This window comes from Amia ocellicauda, unplaced genomic scaffold, assembly GCF_036373705.1.
Source record: "Amia ocellicauda isolate fAmiCal2 unplaced genomic scaffold, fAmiCal2.hap1 HAP1_SCAFFOLD_26, whole genome shotgun sequence".
Classification (NCBI taxonomy): Eukaryota; Metazoa; Chordata; class Actinopteri; order Amiiformes; family Amiidae; genus Amia; species Amia ocellicauda.
In genome coordinates, this window is record NW_027102823.1 from 742,397 (window position 1) to 751,440 (window position 9,044).

General features: G+C 40.5%; 1 non-coding gene across 1 annotated transcript; it reads right to left on the reverse strand.

Moving 5' to 3' along the window:
* Positions 1–8,054: 8,054 nt before the first annotated feature.
* On the reverse strand, positions 8,055–8,169 carry LOC136726866 (U5 spliceosomal RNA). The gene has a single exon (XR_010808247.1). It is a non-coding gene; the product is annotated as a U5 spliceosomal RNA (small nuclear RNA).
* Positions 8,170–9,044: the final 875 nt, after the last annotated feature.

Sequence of the window (9,044 nt, forward strand, 5' to 3'; positions counted from 1 at the left end):
TCAGAAGTGCTATTGTACTTGCTTTCCCAAGCTTTCTGTGCCATTTTTTCGAATTTCAGCTATGTTCATATACGTTGCGTCTGCATGTAATATGATCATTTCCTTAATCGTTGGGAACAAATTAGCAACAAACAACCCTTTAAAGCTCACCTCTTCCTCGGCCCCGGGTCGATCTTGACCCGCAAAATAGGTTTTCCTAAGCTTTTCATAGTAATCACGGGGGGACTCATGCTTACCCTGTTTGATCTGGTGTGCGGCAGTCACTGCTGCCACTGGATCAATGAACCTGGAATAGTCCCTAACTAATGCTCTGCACAAGCGTTGAAACCTATCGCAGACCATGGACCCTTGCCTCTCCATCCAAGAATGGACTTGGCGAGAGGTAGTTTTGCGGATTAGGAGAACCTTTTCCTTCTCCGTAGCCTCAGGATAGAAACTCAAAGCATACTTAATGTCCTTAATATACGCTTCCACATTTCCTTCCTTGTCTGCTGGGTTAAAGGTTTCACAATCTTTAGCCAGTTCTCTCAACTGGCGCATGTTAACCTTTCGGTCTGGACTCTCGGGAGAGGAAGTTCGTCTGTGCGACGAGCTTCTTACCCTGGGTGGAGAAAGACTACAGGGAGGGGTACGATCAGGACGAGGCAACCCGGGGCCTAAATGTGGAGATGGTGTGCGACTCCGTGCATTGGCCGGTTCCGGCTGTTCCTTTATGCTGTCAGGTGTCAGCTTTGCAGCCCACCAAGAGGCAGCTTTCAGGGCCCCTATTTGTTGCTTGAGACGCTCATTTTCAACTTCAGTTGATTTGAGTTCTCCCCTAAGCACCTGATTTACTCTCCTCATTTCTTCACTGTCCCTTTTTAAATGTATGACCTCGCCTTCGAGTATCTCCATTTTTACAGTGCCCAAATCTTTCTCCCTGACTGTTTTGCAAAGACGCATTTCCAAAACATCCCGGTCCTTCAAAACTATCCTTTCATTTTCAACCGCTTTACATCTGTCATTTTGCAGACCTTTTACTTGGATCAGAGTTGTTTCCAATTCAACTTGACATTGTCTTAAATCATTTCCTAATTGCTCTCTCTGTTCAATTAAGTCCTCTTTTTCAGCATTCAACACAATGACTTGTTTTCCACAAGTATCTAGCTTTCCTTCAAATTCTAAAACCATTCCATGCCGTTTGGCTCTTTCTGCTTTCGCTTTAGCATACTTTTCTCCTAGCTTTTTCAGTTTTTCAAACTTGCTTATGATCCAGTTCACTACCCTTGAGCTCGCAAGTGCTAAGCTAGCCATAACTTTCATCACCTCTATCGACTCTTTTTCGAGTTGCGTCGTAGTGTCGTTTACCAACTGAGTTCGACGCGACTCTACTTCAAAGTCCAAACTGCCTAGGCGTCCAAGGAATTCAGGAATCTCTGTTCCTGGTACCTTAACAATCAATGCTTCACATGGGGACATTTGGGTAATCATTGTTTTGGCTATTCAGTAACAACCCAACAGAACAGTACTCGATTAATCACCTAATGACTCTAATGCCAACGCTTAGGATATCAACAATTTATCACAAGTAACTAAAACAGACTTAATCTTTTGTGACTTTGGATTTATGACTGATGTCAATCTATGCCATCTTTTGGAAATGCCGGTTGGCCTGGGTTCGTAGCTCTATGTCGGGATTTCGGCTCTCATCCACTTCAAAGAGTTTTTATCACCCACAGGCCCCTTTCTCCAGACATCTCATAGCAGAATAACAAACTATTTGGCCTCTTCTCGGTGCCATCCTCCCCAAAACTGTCACTTTGATGCAAACCAGTTCCAAGCTGATGAGCTAAGGAAATCTGATAACTTTGGGGGGGAGAGGTCTTCTTTAGATCCGTGCTTCAGCTCAGAGCCCAAATACTCTTATCCAAATACACCCAACATAACGTTACACACCACATCCCAAAGATGCTCTATTGGGTTGAGATCTGGTGACTGTGGGGGCCAGTTTAGTACAGTGAACTCATTGTCATGTTCAAGAAACCAATTTGAAATGATTCGACCTTTGTGACATGGTGCATTATCCTGCTGGAAGTAGCCATCAGAGGATGGGTACATGGTGGTCATAAAGGGATGGACATGGTCAGAAACAACGGGCCGTGGCATTTAAACGATGCCCAATTGGCACTAAGGGGCCTAAAGTGTGCCAAGAAAACATCCCCCACACCATTACACCACCACCACCAGCCTGCACAGTGGTAACAAGGCATGATGGATCCATGTTCTCATTCTGTTTACGCCAAATTCTGACTCTGAAATCGAGACTCATCAGACCAGGCAACATTTTTCCAGTCTTCAACTGTCCAATTTTGGTGAGCTTGTGCAAATTGTAGCCTCTTTTTCCTATTTGTAGTGGAGATGAGTGGTACCCAGTGGGGTCTTCTGCTGTTGTAGCCCATCCGCCTCAAGGTTGTACGTGTTGTGGCATCACAAATGCTTTGCTGCATACCTCGGTTGTAGCGAGTGGTTATTTCAGTCAAAGTTGCTCTTCTATCAGCTTGAATCGAGTCGGCCCATTCTCCTCTGAGCTCTAGCATCAACAAGGCATTTTCGCCCACAGGACTGCCGCATACTGGATGTTTTTCCCTTTTCACACCATTCTTTGTAAACCCTAGAAATGGTTGTGCGTGAAAATCCCAGTAACTGAGCAGATTGTGAAATACTCAGACCGGCCCGTCTGGCACCAACAACCATGCCACGCTCAAAATTGCTTAAATCACCTTTCATTCCCATTCAGACATTCAGTTTGGAGTTCAGGAGATTGTCTTGACCAGGACCACACCCCTAAATGCATTGAAGCAACTGCCATGTGATTGGTTGGTTAGATAATTGCATTAATGAGAAATTGAACAGGTGTTCCTAATAATCCTTTAGGTGAGTGTATATGTATGTATGTATGTATGCATGTCCAATTGCTTTGACAATTCAAATGCACTGAATTGAGAGAGAGAGAGAGAGAGAGAGAGAGAGAGAGAGAGAGAGAGAGAGTTGTAGTCCAGACCACTGCAAAATTCCTGCTGAAGTGATCTGGATCACCACACAATGGCCCAAGGACCACTGCAAACTTGGATTTCAATGTATTTGTGTAATCTGTGTTGCAATAGCACCTACCATGTTCCTTTGTGGTGATCTGGTTAATTCTGATCTGGGAAAACCACAATCCTGCAGGTTTAATAAGTCTCTCTACACATCAGTCCCTGAGTACCTTCAACCAATGGTCATTTTGACCAATTAAGCCCAAGATTTGAGTCAATTAAGTTGTCAAGGACTACCCAGTGAAGACGTGAACTCACGACTAGGTCACAAGGTGAGCTCACCAGAGCAGACATTACACTGAGCTCACTGTGAGCTCACTTAGCGCTTTTCCAGCGACATGGTGCCGGTGCTGGAGCCGGAGCCGCTGCCCTTACTCGGTGGCTAACCCACCTCTATGTTACAAATGTTCCCTAAACACTTATTTTGCAAGATCAATAAAAATCCTTTAGGAAATTTAAACTTTTACTGACACACATAGTTAATAGCAATGTATTATAACTTTACCAAAAATAATAATCTGTATATCTTTAATTGTTTAGACGTTATTAAGATATAATGCATCTTTCACATAGGGAACATTTGTAACATGTTAGGAAAAACAAACAAATGATTTGAAAATATTCATAATTACAGCATACAATTTGTCAGGCTTCATAAGAATGGTATTTATAACATACTCTGTAAAAATCAAGCAAATAGCATTTGTGGTTCACGAGAAATATATATATATATATATATATATATATATATATATATATATATATATATATATATATATATATATATATATATATATAATCAAAGCTATCAGACTATAGCAGCCGGTGTATGAAGACACATACGATTATACAGCATTATTTGGCAGCTTCGCAAGACCTAATTTTAAACGTTGTTGGTAAGTTAGATAATTAGTGGGGACCCGCTATTTGCAGTTCTTCCCCTCCATAATTGCTAAAATAAAGTTTTACTGACATTTTATTGACCCTACCACTGCATAGGGCACATCTGTAACATGAACGCTACTGAATGGCACATACATTGAAAACTACGGAGAACTGAGACAAATCCACTTTACACTTCATAAATAATCTTAAAACGTTTCCAACCAAGGCAACACCCACTTGAAATACGTTCACTCTCATTTTTGGTAAACAAAAAGAGAGATTGTTACATATGTTCCCTATGATGCATCTACAGAGAGAGAGAGACAGACAGACACTAACTCTCTCTCTCTCTCTCTCTCTCTCTCTCTCTCTCTCTCAGCTGGGAGTGTGTGGGAGGGGTCTGCAGTGAGCGGGAGTGCTGCTGAGAGCTCTGTCCTTTGGCTGCGTTTTTTTGTTGCTTTACTTTTTTCAGTTTGTTTATTTTGTCTTCTGTTTTCAGTGCTTTTCTTATTGTGGGGGAACAGGGGAGGGGAGGGGGGAGTACCGGTAGTTCTTCCCGGGTCGGGGGGTCGGACCCCCTGAATGCGTCTTTTGAAAAACTGACCCGACGCCATGGAGTCAAGATCGCTCCGGTGCAGTTCTGCCCCCTAGAGCAGTGTGTGTTAGCGGTTGGGGAGGTAGCAGGGTGTGAAAATATCAAGTCTGCTGCCATTGTTATCTTCTTAAAAACCACTGATCTGCTCAATCAGCTAGTGGCTAATGGCACAGTGTTAGACGACACTTTCACCCCGGTGTTGCCGCTCGCTGCTCCTGCCCGGAAGGTAACGCTGTCTAACGTCCCTCCGTTCATCCGCACCGGCTCGGGCAGCTGATGTCCGGCATTAAGAGGGTCCCGCTGGGCTGCAAAGCCCCGCAACTGAAACACGTCGTGTCCTTCCGAAGGCAGCTGTATATGATCCTCAATAACATCAATGAGGATCTTAATGTCTCCGAAGTTGGATCTCTCTTGCTGCCACCACCACGAAGATTGCTCTTTAGTAATGTTGGAAAGTCAAAGACAGCAACCGTCAGGGTTCTTGCATATGACGTATTCGTGCTGCACCTCTCTGCAAGGATCCAGGACAGTTTGTCAATGTAAACTCCAGTGCCTGGGAACTTTTCCACCTAAAAGACAATGGTAAATAAAAAACAAGTTTATCCCCAAACTATTCTTATATTATGTTAAGTGGAATACATTATCAGAAAGGCTGTGATTTTGTTACAGAAATGTGTTATTAAAGACCACAGTATGTCTCAATTCTAAGTTTATTAATTTACAGACATAATAAAGTCAGTGAATCTGTGACACCCATAATTCAATTACATTCTTATTATCAACTATAACTATGAATATAACTGATAATGTAGCATCATTAGATTGTTTACAACCAATATTTGTTTTCAATATATATATTTTTACCTTGTCTTTGTAATATTGTAGACCAAGAGTGTTATACCTGTTTTGGTGATTCTTTGTCAGATTCAGAACAATTTGCTGTGGGGCTGTCAGAACCACTTGATGGTGACACACTTTTGTCTTCATTGCTGATAAATGTGGCTTTTGTTACAATTTTTTTCAGATTGTCCAAAAGGTCTGGAATCTCTGGAGAAAAAAACCTTAGTATTAAATGATAATCATTTCTAGTAATATATTTAATGCAAAGTGAAAACAAAACCATCAATGCCTGCAATTATACTTGAGAGACTTGCTCTATGTTATTGGCAAACTGACCTTTTTGTGGGTCATTAACATTAGCTACGAAAAAAATAAAAAAGATAAAATACAAGAATTACCAGGTCTAATGTAATGCATATAGTCATTAATGTAGGATTATGAAGTTATGTTGAAAAACTTTATTTAATAATCAGTATTATTAAACTATTAGACAGTGCACATTAAGAGTCTGTATTGTGGTTCTAGATTACTTCAGTATGATCAACTATAATACATTACTCTGGAATCTAAATTACTGAAGAATAACATTTATCAAGGTAAGGAATTATTTGCTATAAATAAAAAAACTTACCATCAACCATACGGTTTCGAAGACATTGGTTTTCATTTTTAAGTCTTGTGTTTTCCTTTTCGAGCTGCTTAACTTTTTGCTGTAGCTCAACTTCACTGGACTCTTTAAATGTCTGTAGAATATGACGGGATCTAATTCTTGAAGCTCCATCGGTTTTCTTTCTTATTTTGTGCTGTATTCAGAGAGGAAAAGAGTTTAAAATGAAAATATATATATATATGAATATGATTAAAAAAAAACAATCCTGCAATACATTTATTTAATATTTGCAGTAATTATCTCACCGGTAACTGTGGTTCATCAAGGTCACTATCATCTGAAATTTGAAGTTTTTTGTTTGGTTTAGGTACTGTCTTCATTTTAGGACAGGGCATTTTTGTTAGGTCATTAAGTTTTCTTCTTAGTTCGCCTTCTTTTCCTAAAATAAAAATAAAATAAATAAAACCCTGCATTATGTCCACAGATATTTGGGGATTATATTTATTTGTCATAAAAATACTGTGCTTTGACCATACAAATTAAGATGAACAGCCAACACTGAATCAAAACTGAAGTTAAATTATATCTGGTTTAATTTATTTTGTGATTTTGGGGATTTTATTGTAAAGCACAACACACAATAAATCGTTCTTACAAATGCCAGTCAAGTATGACGAGTTTTTAGCGCCCTCACCACCACCTACCATGTTATAAGAGTATGTTAGAAGTACAACACATTAATAACTTAAACATTCATTTCAAATATACTGTGATTGTATATATCAAATAGCATGTAAAGACTTTAATGTTTTTTTTTTTAAATAAACATTGTTACCAGTCATAATGATCTGCGCTTCATGGACAGGCCATCCACCTTTTGGAGGTTTGTTCGTGTCTCTCCACTCTGCTCTGAAGTTTCGAGTCGTCTCTTCGTCATCATCAGCAATGCTGAATAAATCAAAATTGCGAAAGCAAGCAGTGGGAATCACGCTGTAAGAGTCTTTGTCGACCCCGCTTTCCCACTTCACCAACGCGTGCATCACCGCCATACTACCTTCACCTTCTCGTCCGTTTTTTCTGCGCCTTTTTCCCCCGACAAGTCACGGCACAAAAAACAGTCCCGCTCTGCATTCTGGTACTTGGCGTTCTTAATAACACCAACAGGGTGTAATCGCATAGACCACTCGAGTATAAAGTACTACATATCCCATCAGTTACAGTTTTTTTTCATCTTCTGAAACTGCAATTTAGCACTTTCAACTGTTTCTTAGTGATTCCTAGAATTACTAACCGGTATTGTAGTCAATGTGTTTATAACCTTTTTTGTTTAACGATTTGTGTGTTATCCTATGGGATCCCATGGTCTTTGATTTGGTCACGGAAGTGATTTGTCTTTGATTTGTTGATCTAGAGTTGAATTTTAATTAGTTTTTCCCTTTTGTATAATTAGTGTAGTGCTACATTTAGTCTTTGTTTTTAAATAAATTTGACAATTTATATCTTTGGAATTGGTGTCTGCGTCCAATTATTACAGAAATTGAGTTCTACAAGACTCCAGGATTCGTGATAAGGTGATACTATGAATTCACTTCTTTAATTGAAATGTATAAGTGTACCTTACGCTACATATATGTATGTATGTATGTATGTATGTATGTCCAATTGCTTTGACAATACAAATGAATTGAATTGAGAGGGAGAGAGAGAGAGAGAGAGAGAGAGAGAGAGAGACAGACAGACAGACTGACAAACAGAAAAACAGACAGACACAGACACACACACACACAGAGCCAGCCAGCCAGCCAGCTCAGCGATGACATCACGAGCCTCTCTCAGCTGACTGCTATGACATCACAGAGCACGTACATTCCGTTGCTTGCCGTCTGTCAACCACTCAGTCACTGCCAGCCAGACTGGCTGGCTGGCTGGATGGGGGGGCTGCTTGCTGCTGCTGCGTACCTTAGCAAGCTTATTTGCTTGACCGGCCTTCCTACTCCTCTGCCCACATGCCCACCTATGCCCGATCTGCTGTTCACCTGGATCACAGCTCCGCCCCAACAAGGCAGAGCCCCCCAAGAATGGTACAAACTCACCCACGATCCCCTCCACGGAAAGCTTTAGCAAAAGGCAAAAGCGTTATACGTAATGAAGAGGAACCCGAGTCCAAGACGCATCCGACCAGCCATACATATTTGTGTGTATTAAAGATCACATTTTCTTACATTTAGTTTTTCTGTACTTTATTACATCTTATTGTGATTTATAAAAGTATTGTTTCTTTTCCATATGTATGTATGTATGTGTGTGTGTGTGTGTGTCTGTCTCTGTGTGAAAGTTAGTGTGTGTGTCTGTACGTGTGTGTGCCTGTCTCTGTGTGAAAGTGTGTGTGTGTGTGTGTGTGTGTGTGTGTGTATATGTCTCTCTGTGAAAGTGTGTGTGTGGGTGTGACAGTGTGTGTGAGTGTCTGTCTGTCTGTCTGTCATGTAACTCGCACATCTGTGAGGGCACCATTTTTGCAGAAGAGATGTACACATTTTGGAGCAACATATGCTGCCATCCAGACATCATCTTTTCCAGTGACGTCCCTGCATTTTCAAACAGATCACATTTTATTACACTTTGTTTATCTGTATTTTATTACATCTTATTGTGATTTATACTTGTAATGTTTCTTTTCCATATATATGTATGTACAGTGGGGGAAAAAAGTAATTGATCCCCTGCTGATTTTGTACGTTTGTCCACTGACAAAGAAATGATCAGTCTATAATTTTAATGGTAGGTGTATTTTAGCAGTGAGAGACAGAATAACAACAAGAAAATCCAGAAAAACGCATTTCAAAAAAGTTATAAATTGATTTGCATGTTAATGAGGGAAATAAGTATTTGACCCATTTTCAATGCCCTGGCTTAGGGTTCTCACCCATGATTTGACGGTACATGGCCCCGTCCATCGTCCCTTTGATGCGGTGCAGTTGTCCTGTCCCCTTAGCAGAAAAACAGCCCCAAAGCATAATGTTTCCACCTCCATGTTTGATGG